This window comes from Brachycentrus maculatus, unplaced genomic scaffold (assembly GCF_059751285.1).
Source record: "Brachycentrus maculatus isolate JH-2025_06_01 unplaced genomic scaffold, ASM5975128v1 h1tg001435l, whole genome shotgun sequence".
Classification (NCBI taxonomy): Eukaryota; Metazoa; Arthropoda; class Insecta; order Trichoptera; family Brachycentridae; genus Brachycentrus; species Brachycentrus maculatus.
The window spans coordinates 1-15,484 of record NW_028282078.1 but is presented as its reverse complement, the minus strand read 5'-3'; the positions used below and the strand labels follow the sequence as shown (position 1 = coordinate 15,484).

The following is a 15,484-nucleotide window of genomic DNA, read 5'->3' as shown; positions in this document are numbered from 1 at the left end:
ACAACACTGCAATTATTCAATTTATTGAGGAGTCTTTTTGTAAAATCTTTAGAGTGATTACTATACAGCTTTTTCAATATTTTATTCGCGAGCTGCCTTACCGCCATTTTTAGATCACAAATTTTATCGATCACGACATCTTCAATTTGGCGATACTTCGGAGTTATCTTCGATTGGTAATCATTAACGATACTGAGAAGAGCACTCATTGCACTGATGCAGGTCTTAAAATTGTAATCATAGGTTAAATCGAGAACCTTCTCAATCAGATCCTCCGGAATTTATTTATTACCACCGTTTAATTCCTTACTGATTTCCTCAATGGTTTCGGATTTGACCTTCCAATCATTTTCAGAGTCCAATTTCTGAAGAAGCTGCTCCAAGACCGAAGTTTTCCGAGAGGGGATACTGATGGTTTAAATTTATTACTCAGCTTCGAGGTGGCTTCGATACATTTATTTCTTATTTTTGACAGGGTTCAAATTCACACTGATCTTCTTTGCAAGTTCAACCAACTCTGCCGACACATTCTTATCGAGCTTTGGGAGTATTTCCGAGACATACTAATTCTTGACAAAGGAGCTGACGGTCTAAGTTATTTCATATTGCTTACTTGCTCTGAAGCCTTTTGAACAAGACTATGAGAGTGGTGTCTATTTTATAAGAGTACCTTCATGAAATCATCCATATGCCTATAATCCTCGCCATAGGTAATGCACTTGGGCTCGATGACTAATAAACTTTGAAATGAATGGATTATTTTTTGAATAACTTTCCAATGTTAAGGCGATTACCGTATCCGTTCCAAGTATCCTTCGATAACTTCATCGATTTGCTCGTACTTCTTGATGAAGATTAGGATGAGGTAGTGGGCTCCTTTGCGAACTTCGGCCTACATAAATAGGGTTTTACATTGTCATCGGAAAGTAGGGACACTAGTTGAGGAAAACTGTAACTCTCCGCAGGTATTTTTATGGTATAATTTGTGGCCATTTCAGATAGTAATTGCAGGCAAAGAAGCTTGGCTTGCTAATCTTCCATTTATGTGAGTAGTTTTGGCAGTTGTTGTGCAATTTCAGGAACATGTTCTGAAAATTTGGATTGATCATTAACCGCTAAGTAGATAAGTTTCCTTAGAGCTTCGATCTTTGCCTCTTTGGAGTGACTAAATATTCTTTGAATTAGTTCCGAGTAATTTGACATATCGAATAATATTATAATCATTTCTTAAATAAACAACTTCTCAACTCAGTCGCAGTATTGACAAACTGTAGGCTGCATTGTTTGAATAACCATATCGAAATCAAATTTGAACTTCATTCGATTTCAATGGAGTTTCATGCATTACGCATTATCATATAATTTGATATTTATAATCAGATGTATAGTTTAATATTTCAATTTAGGCAATTTGAAGTGCATTTGACACTCTTTTCGTATTGTTAATGCAGCATTTATTAAATTCAAATATTAAAAGGCATATAATTTTAAAATCTACAACAACCACACAAACACAACAACAAACAGTCTCCCATATTGAAATATAGGCGACATTCAAATAGAGACTATATTCAAATATGTACAGTATTGTCAATCAATGCATTTTCAATTGCCCATTGTCTATTTTTTCCATAACTCTTTTCATATAGGCCAAGAGCCTCGGATCAACTTCCTTTTATTCCGACATCTTCAAGTATATTTATTTTATTTTATCATGCCTCGATCTTTTGTGTTTTTATTTCAGTTATGTATTTGAATGTTTTGTCCATAGGTGGTTAAGTTTGGTTGAGTCTGTGCTTTCGCAGTAATCATTTTAGTTGGCTATTGTCTTGATTCTTTTCATGCAAAGTTATTCTTAGAAGGAAGTGTGATGGGCCATTGATGTTTGTTTTGTTTGTTGTGACTGATTAAATTAATTATAATGCGCGTTGGTGTTGTAAATGTTTGTATATAGGCATATAATGGCATAATGGCATAATGGCATAATGGCATAATGGCATAATGGCATATAAATATAATGCATATAATGAATGCATAGAGAAATTGTTAATCAATGACACTTTATTGTAGAATCAGTTGCAATATATTTACCAATAACAATAAATAAATAAATTAAACGATTGTTTCAAAGCGATGGCCTCATACTTCCAAACCACAATTCATTCGAAAAATTCAAAGTGATTTCTTTATGAGTGTAGAATCGAAAAAGGCAATACTGATCGAATGGGAAAACTGTTTAGAGGGTCAATATCGACCTATAAACGTGACAGCAAAGAACAATCGAGCTATCCACATTTAAGTTTATTGGATGAGCAGCTTTAGAAGGTATTCTACTCAAGGAATTGTAGAATTATGAAAGTAAGGAGGAACCAATTGAGCCATAGAAGGCCCAATAAAATTAACCACTACTGAACATAAAATAAGACAGACATCATAATCCAACCATCGGGGCATCGGTCGGGTAATCTGACATATTCCCTGCTATTTTCTTCAAGAGAAGTAAAAATTATCGTAATTTTAGCAACAATGCGAAATATTCTCAAATAATGTAAGGTTATTCATAAACATAGTCACATTTCCAAAAAACTGCAAGGCCCTACCTCCAAATGATAACAGATGTCCGCTGATTTTCCAGATTGTTGGGAATTTGTTCAACGAAATAGCATTCTATATATTCAATTTGTTGATCGGAGAGGACAGTTTTTCGAAATGCTTCTATGTGTTTTTCTCTGATGCCGAGACAATTCCCTTTACTAAATGTTGTCGGATGCCGGCCTATGTTTAGCTGAGCCCAAGTGGCACAGGCAGAATACTTTGCAATTCCAAAAGTTGCTCGCATCCCTGCCTTGCTGAATTTTTAGTAAACTTTGAAGACAGCACGAAATTATGGAAAGATATGACATACTTGCAGGAAGCTTCCGATATTGATCGCGACATGAAAAATAAAATATGTAAATACATCAAAACAGGCAAATATCGGAGGAGTAAACTGCAGAATGTTATCGACACAACATCCAAATAGGCCTCCAGTTTTTATTTTACGTGCAAGGATTAATTCAAAAAGAATATGGGGTTTTAAGCCCCTTTTCTAACCGGTATCCAGAATGAGAATGCACTCGTCAAGAAAACCCATAAAAGGGAGATATCTTCAAGTGTGAATTAAGAGTAAATCCTTGCTGATGATCGAGATATCGATTTCCTGAAGATAAAGGTACAATACATGGGAAGAAAACATAAAAGCCTACACAAAAATATAGTGAAAGGGCTCATTGAGTAGGGAAAAGTATTCACAAAAAGATTCGAAATGATGCAAAAACTCGAGGAACTTGTGGAACAAAACACAGCAAATAAAACATTCACAAAAATGTCATTTCCTCGGCTATTAGAAAAACTAAAAGCCAAAGAAAACAACAAACAAAAGACAGTGAAATCAAGGCATTACTCATTTGTTGATTGATTTGACATTGATAATATGAGAGATATTTGTTATTTTTAGAAATTGCGGGATTTATGAATTAATTCGTCACTCTCGCCATATTAATTAATTATTAATTTTTAGATATTAATTTTAAACTATTAATTATTATTATTCACAGATTTCGTAGAATTGGGATTATAAAAATATGTACCTAATTTTTTCGAAAATGGAGTAAATTGCAGAAGTCTGCAGAATATTGTTGTTGGCCACTAATGTTAAGAAATCGTATTATTTTTATTTCTTTTGGCTTTACGTGCGATATATTTGTTTCTGAATATAAACGACTTATTAACATTTTGATTAATAAAATGCTATCCAACAACTTTCATTTTTTCGGCGTTTCACCAAAAGTTGAACACATATAATTTGATACTGTCGGTATTCTAAGCCATGGCCCTCATAGAGCTTCGATCTCTTGCATCAAATAGCTCAGAAAACCAATCCAGAATGTATAGATATACTTTAGGTCCAATTTCTCACAGGCTTACAAAAAGAACTATCGTAAGTTCGGACAGGTCAAAAACGAATAGGCAGACTCAAAAAAGATAGGAATCAGGTACACATATTTTTATTTTGAGTAGGAAGAGAAAGAGCAGTGTTGATGACGACTATAACATTAAGACTCAGAAAAAAGATAGGAATGTCGTATCGAACATTATTCATCATTTGTTCAAATTTCTGGCGTATGCTCCGGATGTGGATTGCGTGGCTTTGAGAATTATTGAGCAGCACAAGATTCAAATCACCTTGGATGACTTTAAGGCTATGATGAAAATTGATAGCAATAACTTGAGAACCTACATTACAGTAAAAAATATGAATGAGCTGTGGTTCAGCAAAATCCCCGAAAAGCGAGAATACTGCAAAGTGATGCGAATAATAAGTCGCTACTTTTTTCGGAAACATGGGTTCATAAGCATATTTTCCTCAAACAAATTTAACAACTTCTCAAAAGGTAACCATTACAAAGGCCTAAGAAACATGATCGACATCTTCTCAAAAAAGAAATTCGACTTCATACAATAGCTCTGATAATCCCAAAACCCTCATTTCATTATGATAGCATTATTGACACCAATGTAACACATCTATAAATACACATATTTCAATAATCGAATTTATAAACATTTATAAGTTTATTTATAAATGTTTTAATTTAATATATACCATTATATACATTTATTTATTGTATATTGTGTATATTTTAAGTCAGTAACAATCAACAGCAGTTATAGTATTAATTGCTCCATATTCTGGCAATGAAGCTTCTTCTATGCTCAGAATTCTCACCCTTTAATATATTCCAATTGCTAATGATAAATAGATGTGTACTGTCCTTCCTTTGGGATTGTGATTGTTGATTTTATGTTATTGAGAAGACCCTGATTGAAAGGATTACCTTTGATATCTTTTAGGTATTTTGTTTTTGATCTTTTTATTAGTTAGTTTGTTGTGATGTTCGCAATTATCAAATACAGATGAAAGCCTAACAATCCCGCAACGAAGATCACATACAAAAAAAGGAATATTGAAAAGAATGCAAATACTCCGAATTACTGTCCGAATTTCTCATCTCCTTCTTTGTACTCATAAATTTGCATCGACATGAAAAACTATCATTATCTTAGATTTTACAATATAGAATGTATAGGATGCCTGCAAAGTTTGGAAAAATAGCATCACAACAAAATTACACTGATTGCCCTCCCCAACACAAACGCCAATCCAAGGACAGTGATGATCATACTTACGAACACATCTTCCACAAAGAAAGCAATGTTTAGTGCGTAATTTCTGTTTGCATTTACAAATATCGCAATAATGTAATCCTTAATTTTGGAGAGTGCTTTACTACTGCTATTATGCAGATATTAAAGTGAGATTGTTTTTTGTTTCGAAGCCTGGGTTCCTACATGAAAATGTGATTAGATATGAGTTTGCTATGAGTAGAATGATAAACTGGCCAATGAGGAATGGCTTACCTGATATGATGTTTCTGTATTGGTAAAGGATCAGACATACCAAGATCTTGATCGTATAGTAAAAGAGTTGGGAGGTGAAGGCTATAGTTTAGCCCTCGACTATCGATTTACGCATGCGCTCTGGGTCTCGATTTCTGTTTGGTTCTTAGATTGTTAGCATTCACTATTATTATATCTATATATATATTACAAATATACATATGCTTGCATAAGTATGAATTATGAAGGAGCAGTTAAAATAACTTCAAGCCTACCTCCAAGAATGATGCAGTTGATCAGTTGTTGCTCTTGGGCTGATATATCCTTTGTTCCAATGCAAATATCTGCCTTTCCAGTTATATTTCCTGTGGGCTCTTCTTGTGATGCCAGAATTATAGTTATTTCTTGAGTTCCTCATTACGGTCGTATTACTGTTCGTACTCTTTGAGATTTCTAAATTTGACATAGAGCTCTGCGAGATTATCGATGTCTTTCTCCTCCTCTGAGAAATTTTGGAGTAGCTTCATGTAATCTTAGCGGATGTTGTTCATGTTGTTCATGTAATTTAAATGTTATAATGCTCTAGGTAACTAACTATAACAGCTGCGATGTTATTTAATCTGGCATAATTATTCGGCATGCTTGATATCTATGTTATATATGTATGCCAAAGCATATATGTGTGTGCGTGCGTGTTAATAATATAGAAGTAATCTCATAATCTCATCGACACATACACACACCAGAATAGCACATGATCATCATTCAGTAAGCACTCTCATAATTAGTAAAAAAATCATCGACAGGCTTGCATAACAGTACCGATCTCCGGCATATCTAATGCAACCACTCGTGAGCACACCCCAGCATTGTTCGTGACACTAACCCAAGCATAGCCATTCTCCCCCCAAAGTGTCCCCCACATGTTCTTTATACGAAAGCCCTTGATGGGATCATACCCAATTATCAGAATCGCATGATTCACCAGAGTTGTGGATCTCGATGAGAAGATGCCTCGAGTGTAGAATTGGAAGTTTTGGTTTGAGTTAATGCCAGCTGCCATGGGCTGTCTCTGCAGCTCTGAGATCACTTTATCGCAGTTTGGTTGCAATCGGTAATAATCTCTGATTGTTCTTTTGTTGATGACATTGCTGAGGATGTCTTTCCTGCAAGTTGAGGGAGATCGGTTTGAAATTGACTCATATGGATAGCTTAGGGCTGTTGTTATTCCATTCTGCTTGACATACTCGTAGCTGAGTTCGATGAGTCCGCCATCACAGCCATCCATGAGTACGGGCCCTGAACAGCTTATCAGCTATTGCGCGGATAGTTACACTTTATAGGTGAATTGTGTTCCCCATATTGAATATACTGTTCCTATTGCGTCAGCGGAGGCAAATGCGTAGCAAGATCCACATGACCCTTGATTCCCAACAACTCCAGCATAGCATTCCCAACTGACTGGTTTCTTCCTCAATTCGAGTATATTCTGCAGTTCCAATGTATTTGTTGATGTTGATGCCTATAATAGAATATTGTATACGGATGTGAAGGGGATGTTGGGAGAGGAAGAGGAAGAGGAAGAGGAAGAGGAAGGAGAAGAGGGGATGCTAGAAAGAGATATTCCAGAAGGAGGTATGTTGGTAGGAAAGGTTGTCTGAAGTATTCTCGGGTTATTATTGTTTTGGACAGGGGAGATCACAGGAGAGATCACAGAGTCAGATAAAAGAGAAGCAAAACGCGCAAGAAACTCAGCTTACTCAAGATCCGTGAATTAGTTCAGGCCCATATCGAATGTCCTATTGGTTTACATGTTAAATTCATTGATTTTTATTAAATTAGTGTTGAAAATAAATTCTCGGTATCGCTTTTAGTCTGTACTCCGATAGCTTTTCTGAAAAAACCTAATGTAGCTTTCGAAAGAAGTCATAATTTTAGGGGCTGGAGGACTATACCCCGTGCTCGCAGTCGGTGCCTGTAACCCAGAGAAAGAAATGTTCGTAGTCGCATTGAAAAAATTAGGCCCGACAACGTTAGCAGCTGCCGTCGGAATTATGCTACTTGAATCGCTAAAAGGAATACTATTGGGCTGTCTCATATTCGGGGTATTTGATAAGCTAACACCCGAATTATACCCTATTGGAATACGATTTGAATCATTTTTAACCGAAACGAATTGATTATAATCACCATTTACGGGGAGCGGAGTTGTTTTTGGCTCTGTATTAGTAGTCACAGAAGAATGGGATTGAGGTATCGAATAAGGTTTCAGGCTGATGATCAGAGTGTACAGTTCGTTATTATCAGTAGAGGAGGTGGAAGTGTTTGTTGGAGGAGATGGCGTGACTGTTAATTAGGCGGGCGGCAGAGGTGAGGGGTTTTTGGCAATAATGCTATATGAGGGGGTGGTGTAGTAAGAGTAGTAAGGAGTCTCCAAGGGAGCCAAAGCCATGCGAGTATATGCGAGAAGTGCCAAAAAAGCTATTATACTTTTTCCTGCCATTTGCATATATTATCATTCTATTACTGAAAATCTATAAATCTATAATTATTTAATTTGATTAGCAAAATCTAATTAACTTCAAGGAGAAATCTCTCATGAATAAACCCAGCAATGTTATATTTGCCTTATTAAATGTTGTAGGTGTCCCTGTATGCAGTATTTCCTGTATGCAGTATTTAATGAAATTAAAATAAAATTAAGTCATCCGAAATAAATTAAATTGGAGATGGGCTCTGAAAATAAATTAAAATTAGCCAAAATAGCCAAACTTTATATGTCTTCGTAAAATAAATATTAGTTGTTCAGGAACTTGAGCAAGCAATCAAAGAACATTGGTTATCGCCATTTATTTATATTTGGCTGCTATAATGTGAATGGCGAGCAGTATGGTCTCGATGCATACTATACTTAAACTTATACTATACTTATACTATACTTATACCTATACTATACCTCTACTATATAATATCATATTTTATATATATTCTATACAAATAGTAAGCACCAATAATAATCCTTTTAGAGATATCATGTCATAAGCTCCATCATTTAATAATTATGGATGAGAGTTTAAGCTCTTTGCTTTGCATCAGAGTTTTCAGCTTTCTTTATGACTGTCCATAACATTCTGATTGCTTTCTTTAGTTTGTTTAGTTATTGCTATTGCTTTGTGGCAAGGACGTTCACTCTGGTTTCGGCTTATCTCCTCACCATTTTGTTATACTTCTCATTGTTATTGTTATAGTCATTGTTATAGTCATTGTTATTGTCATTGTTATTGTTGCCATTGTTACCATTGTTGCCATTATTGTTGCCATTGTTGCCATTGTTACCATTGTTGTTGCCATTGTTACCATTATTGTTGCCTTAACTCAGAGTCCCCTTTCTAATAAACCGATTCTTCTCTTTCATAAGCTCCTAATACACTGACTCCTTCTATTTGACCTCCTCTTACAGTATAAGTATATTAGATTATAGTTGTTTCAATTATAGTTCTGATTAGTGTTGATATTTGTTATCGCTATTGCCGATCTGATCGAATTGCTGATCCTTTTCTGAGAGATAGAATATCTATGAGTCCATCGAGTGTACCCTTTACATTAGGTTTCTTATTTATTAGGAAGTTTATCGATTATAAGAATAGCTTGCATCATCATTGAGATTAATATTGTTGTGGATATTTCCTTAGTTTTGATTTGGATGAATAAACTCTTTTAGGCTGTCTATGGATTGTAGCAGTTATACTGTTTATTCTTCGAGGCACTTATAATTTAGGTTCAGTTTTCTCAATGTGCGCATAAGCTGAGATTTCTATAGCGAGAGCTTTTGGTTTGTGATTTTGAGGGTTTGTGAGTTTATGATAGGCTGCGACTGTGGGTCAGCTGCTAATTCTTAGGACGAGTGCATCGAAGATGATTGATTCAATGAGCGGCCTGAAGATTATTGGCATGAGAGTTAATTCCTTGAATGTACTTCTTGGTTATATTGGTTCTTTGGCTATACCTACATCTCCTTCTCCTTCTACTTCTACATCTACATCTCCTTTTAATACTGCTGATTCAATTTGATATCATAATACCCACCATCAACACCTTATCGACCGAACAAAAAATCCACCGCCTCGATATAATTTCTCAACCGACTAATATTCCCACATTCATGCTCATGATGTTTATTGAGTTCTTACTTTATATGCTCGATGCGCATGTTACTACTGTTTTCACTCATATTTATTTATATATATATATATATCAATATAATAGTTATTAATTGCATCCATCCGATCTATCGATGCCAACACTTAGTATCTTATTTATTTATTCATCCATTTATTGCTGATTGAATATGCAGATTTATTGATGCTTGCTTTACAAACCTAAAGAAATAAATAAGTAAATAAGTAGCAAACTAAAAATGAATAAACTGAAAATAATCATGATCATGTTCATTATATTTACATGTCTTTACTTTGCAGGGGCTTCTCAACTTAATGAAACTGGAGATTCATTGCTTGGTTCGGTCGATTCGAATCATTCTTTTGGGAGAGTTGAAGCTGGTTTTGGGGGTGTTCGGATTTTAAGTGAAGCTGTTTAGTATTGTTCGAACTCCCTTTCTTGCCCATTGCCCAAAAGTATTTACTCTACAAAGGGATCTTGTTACTCATGCCAAGTTCCTGAATGCAAGATATGTCTGCACAACAACTTCACAATCTGTGAAATCTGCAATAAGGGATTCCGAATATCTCTAAACCGCAGCCAATGCACTCCAATAAACAGCCTCAGCTTCAATAGATGCCCACCCCTACTTTAACAACAATTAACAAAAACAAAACTATCCAATTCATTAACTATCTCCACAGCAAAGTGCTATACCTGCTCAATTGCTAATTGCTACATCTGCAAATAGCAACAAGAACTGTCAGCTGCTGGACAAGTCTGTTAATTTTGTCAACTTGGGTATAAACTAAGTCAGGAAGGCCAATGCGTAAAATGTGAGACCAAGCATTGTAAGAGATGCGCGAAAAGTGGGTGTTCAGAATGTTTTGAGGGATTTTAATTGCGAAATAGCAGCTCAAATGTCATTGAGTGTGTCAAAAAATAATGTTTAACTAATTTGACATTTAATGGGCGTGAATGTGCCTGTCAAAGCGGTCACTACCGATCTGTAGGTAGTCCAGGTGAAGAGTGCCATAAATGCGATGTATCGAACTGTGTAAGTTGCACATCAAAGACAGATTGTTCTGCATGTGCTACCTCCTACTACCCAGCATCAAATGATAATCTAACCTATACTTGCCAATTATGTGGAGATCATTGCCTCAAATGCGAATCCTCACAATTATGTCTACATTGCGAATCTATGTACACTTTCGATCACAAGCTAAAAAAATGTCTGCACACAACAATGGACTTCCTTGAAGGAACATACTTGGGCTAAGTAGATACACAATATAAGATCTGCTCATAAGGCTGCAGGAGCTGTCAATATAATGGTAATACTAAATCATAAGAATGTATGGCCTGTATCAGCGGCTACACACTCTACAGCAAAGTGTGCCTCAAATGCGATTAGAATTGTCTCACATGTTCACAAACCGATCGATATCAGTGTCTGTCATGCTATGGAAAATACTATTTATCACTCTCTAAATGCTTACCTTGCGCAATCTAATCATGCGCACAGTGTCTGAATAAAGATTATTGTGAGATATGCGCAGAAGGATATTATAGGCTCGAAAATGGGGCATGCACAAACTGTCTGCAAAGCAACTGTCTCTCTTGTGCTGTGAGTAATTCCAGCAGTTCATGCATTAAGTGCGATATTGGTTTCGCATTGATTGAAGGTAATTGTGTATAATGCATGAATAGCTTCTGTGCGATCTGCTCTATTGAGGGTATTGACAACTGTGAGCAATGTACGTCAGGAGCTTACCTCACAACTAGTGCTCAAGATAGTCTTAAGAAATAATGTAAAGCCTGCTCTAGTGGCTGCAAAAAATGTGACTCAAATAGTTCATGCACTGAATGCTTAGTCGGTTATCAGATTAGTAATGGTAAATGTGAGGCTGTTTGTTAGTTTCCCTGCAGAACTTGTCAATCAGGAAGACCATCTGAATGTAAGGGTTGTTATGAGGGTTATACGATTATTGGGTCCAAGTGTCTCGAAAATGTTAGCTGCGATGCGAGTGGTGCTCGGTCTTGCGAATATTGTCCCGAAGGTTATACTCTAATTTAGAAGACTTGTGTGAATTGTTTGATTGATCATATCGAAGGCTGTCAATAATGTACAGGGGCAAATTTGCAGGAATGCACGAGATGTAAGAAAGGCTATGCTCTAAGTTATAACGAAGCAAGTTTGAAGTTTTAATGTGCATTGTGCTCTTAAGGATGTGCTCAATGTGAAAGTGAAAGACACTGCGTACATTGTAAACATGGTTATTTTATGAATATGCAAGAACAGAATGGAATCAAGGGCTTAGGAATCGGATTAGGAGTATGTTTGAAGTGTTCGGCAGAACATTTTTGTATGACTTGCTTCAAATCTTAAAGCAAGTGCACTAGCTGTTTAGAAGGTTATAGCTTTATATAAGGAAGATGCGTATCCTCGAAATATTTTAGCGTATCATTTTCATTTAGTAGGAATGTTGCAAGTACTCCCCTAGAAAGCTCGAATACGAAAAGCCAAGCACTCCGCGCCACAATTCAAAATAAGTACTTGGCTTTGCAAGAATTAAGAAACTTAGTAATCGCCCAGATCGGAGGCAGTTTCGTAAATCGCCCACATCTTCTATACTTCACAAAAATTGAAGCTAACTCTCTCTCTTTCATCCTTCAAATTCCACTAGGCGAATAAATAAACCTTCAACAAGTTCAATCCTCACTCCGGAATGCACTCAGCGGGAGTCAATTAGGCTCCATCATCATCACCTCTTAGCCCACTATAACCTTCTTTGGCGCCTCGATTACCAACGAAGTAACCTCCCCTATAGGCTAAACACATTACTACCTCATAATCTTCTTGACTCTAGGGCTCGCGATAGTTGTTGGCATAGTTATATTGGGTGAATGTAAAAGGCAGGAGATTGTAAATGAAAACAATGGTGAAGTAGTTAATGCAAATTTATAACAGGATTATGCTTAAAGCATTTCTAACATTAATCCTCACTTTATGGAGCATAACTAAGGCAACAATTAGATTGGCAATGAAAACGGAAACAACAACAACAATCTAGACCATTATAAAAGAAAATTGCACCGATAAAAATTGCCATCTCTGACCCAACCAGCCAACCAGTAACAATCCAATTGATTGATTTGAATGCTGAATCAGACATAATTCATATTTGTTGTTGTAATATTTATATACATTAAATCGAGATGTCGGCTCATAACAAAATGGCCAGTGACTATATCTGGGTGCGCCATGCTCCTATTGAGGAAGGTGCTAAATTCAGGAACCATGGATACCACTATCTCTATAATCGAGCTCCCAACCGTGTTTAACGCCTCGAAATGATCTATAGATCCCTGGGCAAATAGTTTGACTGGGAACTGGAGAAGTTTAGATTGGGACGAAAATCTGTCGATCGTGGGAACAAGAGAAGATTCTTCCGTAATTTCGCTCGATTTGTCAAGCACCCATTCGGCTACTTGGCGTGGAAAGCTGCCAGATACACATCGGCGTCGATTCCAAGGCTTATGGTGGTGATGTTCGCTTTCACATGGGTCGCTTTTCTGATCGACTGGAAGACAACTTCGAACTAAATCAAGAAATACGATGATTTGCTGTTGAACTACGGCAAGAACATCGAAGGAATGTCAGGCAGATACACAGGGTTCCACAACACAAGCTTCCTCCGAGGACCAGTCTTCTTCGATGCCCTGTTCAGGACTCCAATTTCACCAGATATGATCATCCTCAGTCCTTCATGGAAGGCCAATTTGAGAAAAGAACTTCAACTCACAAACTCCCATAGTGTGGTTTTCTGATGAATAAAATATAAAGCAATATCGATGAAGTATAATTAATCAATCAATACAACAATATATATCGATGGGGCATTCAGAACTGAATCTGTGTGAATTATGTGTTATGATTGAAGACTCGGATTTAAATGTGAATAAAATATAAATAAATTTATAATCTCTGCAGTTATTTCGGTTATTTATATCCTCAATAAACAAGTATCGATTGTCAGCCAAATCCTCACCATAAACAGACTTACTATAAGCTAATAACAAATGTTTAGGTTATCTGTTCGCTGCTTTGTAAACCTACTCTATGCTCAAACTTTAAAATAAAATAAATCACAAATATAGTAAATAATGATGGACAAACCCAAAGAAAATTCAAATAGTATAAAGAGATTGTAAATCATTTGGACCACTCAGGATAGAGGTTCTTGATTAGTCGATCGTGATTGTCGAATTTAGTGTATTCCTGCAATTTAAAGTGCTGGGTGTTCACAACCCGCACATCCTCGACATTCTTTAGATTCATGAGATATGGTTCAAGGGCGATCAATTGTGTGTCATCTTTTCCTTTGTAATAAGGAAGGATAGGTATGCCATTTCCAAGCTGCATCATATAGGAGTATGGGGCATTATCGATTAAGACCACCTTTGAGAGATCTCGGCCTAAGACTCGGAGATCTTTCACGAAGACTTGATTGCGAACTAGGGAGCAGCTTTACCTGTAGAGTCGATGCTGGACTACCTTTGATGGGTCGATGTAATCTATAATCGGATCAGCGTAGGCTTGAGTGCTGGCTGTGAATATGATGATGTCGAAGTCCTTGCTCAACTTAATGAGAAGCTACTTAGCGTATGGCCTCACCTCGACAAAGCCGTATCCGATTTTACCTTGGAAGGATCTGAATGGCACCTTAATTTAAAAGTGAGTGGTTGGGGATTCGTTCGTATGAATCAGAGTCTAGTCCATGTCGAAAACTAGTGTCTTTCTTCCTAAAATAAACAAGAAAATACCAGGGGTTTCAGGCAAGAGTCTGGGATCTGGAAGCTTTTATTTCGTAATTTTGCATGCTTTCATAAACTACTTGAAAGTCAGAATTGAATTATGGATGTTCGTGTTGAACTAGTTCTTGGTTTTGTTCTTAGATTTCGCACATTCCACAAAATATGGGCTCCTTCCAATAAAACTTTCGTTGTTGCTCAGCTTTTCCATCCCTTCATTGGTTTCTTCTTCTTCATTTTTCTTCATTTTCAGCAAGGCCGTCTGTTTATTCAATAGTAATTTCATGGCCCCATTCTTTGATACTTAATTATCATAATTGTTTTCATTATTGTACTTCGACAACATCACACTTTGGGAGAGAGGCAATACATTGCTGGATATGACATTATTCTTAAGTTTGACAACAACTCTCGGTTCATATGTATTCTAATTTTATTTACTATGGTTTAATGTAGATTGTACTTTATCGGCTATTTCTTATCAAATCTATTGGGCACTCCATTAGCCATTGACTTGGAGAATCGGTTTGAAAATGAGGATTTCTCAGTGAGTCGGATGTATTGCTTGATTTTGTCAACCGATTCATTCTTCTTCGGTTTTCTTCCATTTTGAAGAAGTGAAGTCCACATTATAATATACCAATACTTTCAATATTATTTAATATAAATTAATACTCAAATTATTCATCATAATTTACGTTAAAGGAACCAAATTTATATTTATGTGGGTTTTTTACTTATGCATTATTTCGGTGGTACTTAAATTTTGATTATTATGATTATTTTAGAGCGCATTGTTTGTTATGTCTGTGTATAGTGTACGTGCCTATTGTGGCTGCTTCTTCTATGTTTTATGATTTACTATCCGAGGATATTATATTTACATGTAATTTATATGTTAGAATTTTATGATGTAACGGCTTATTCGTGGCAAATGTCTATTCATTTATCAAATAGTTGGGGTTGGGGTTGGGGTTGGGGTTGGGGTTGGGGTTGGGGTTGGGGTTGGGTTGGGGTTGGGGTTGGGGTTGGGGTTGGGGTTGGGGTTGGGGTTGGGTTGGGGTTGGGA

The 15,484-nt window shown here is 36.3% G+C and overlaps 1 pseudogene; it reads right to left on the bottom strand.

The window, feature by feature from the left end:
- Window positions 1-790: 790 nt before the first annotated feature.
- Window positions 791-7,238, bottom strand: LOC148299003 (cathepsin L-like proteinase; annotated as a pseudogene).
- Window positions 7,239-15,484: the final 8,246 nt, after the last annotated feature.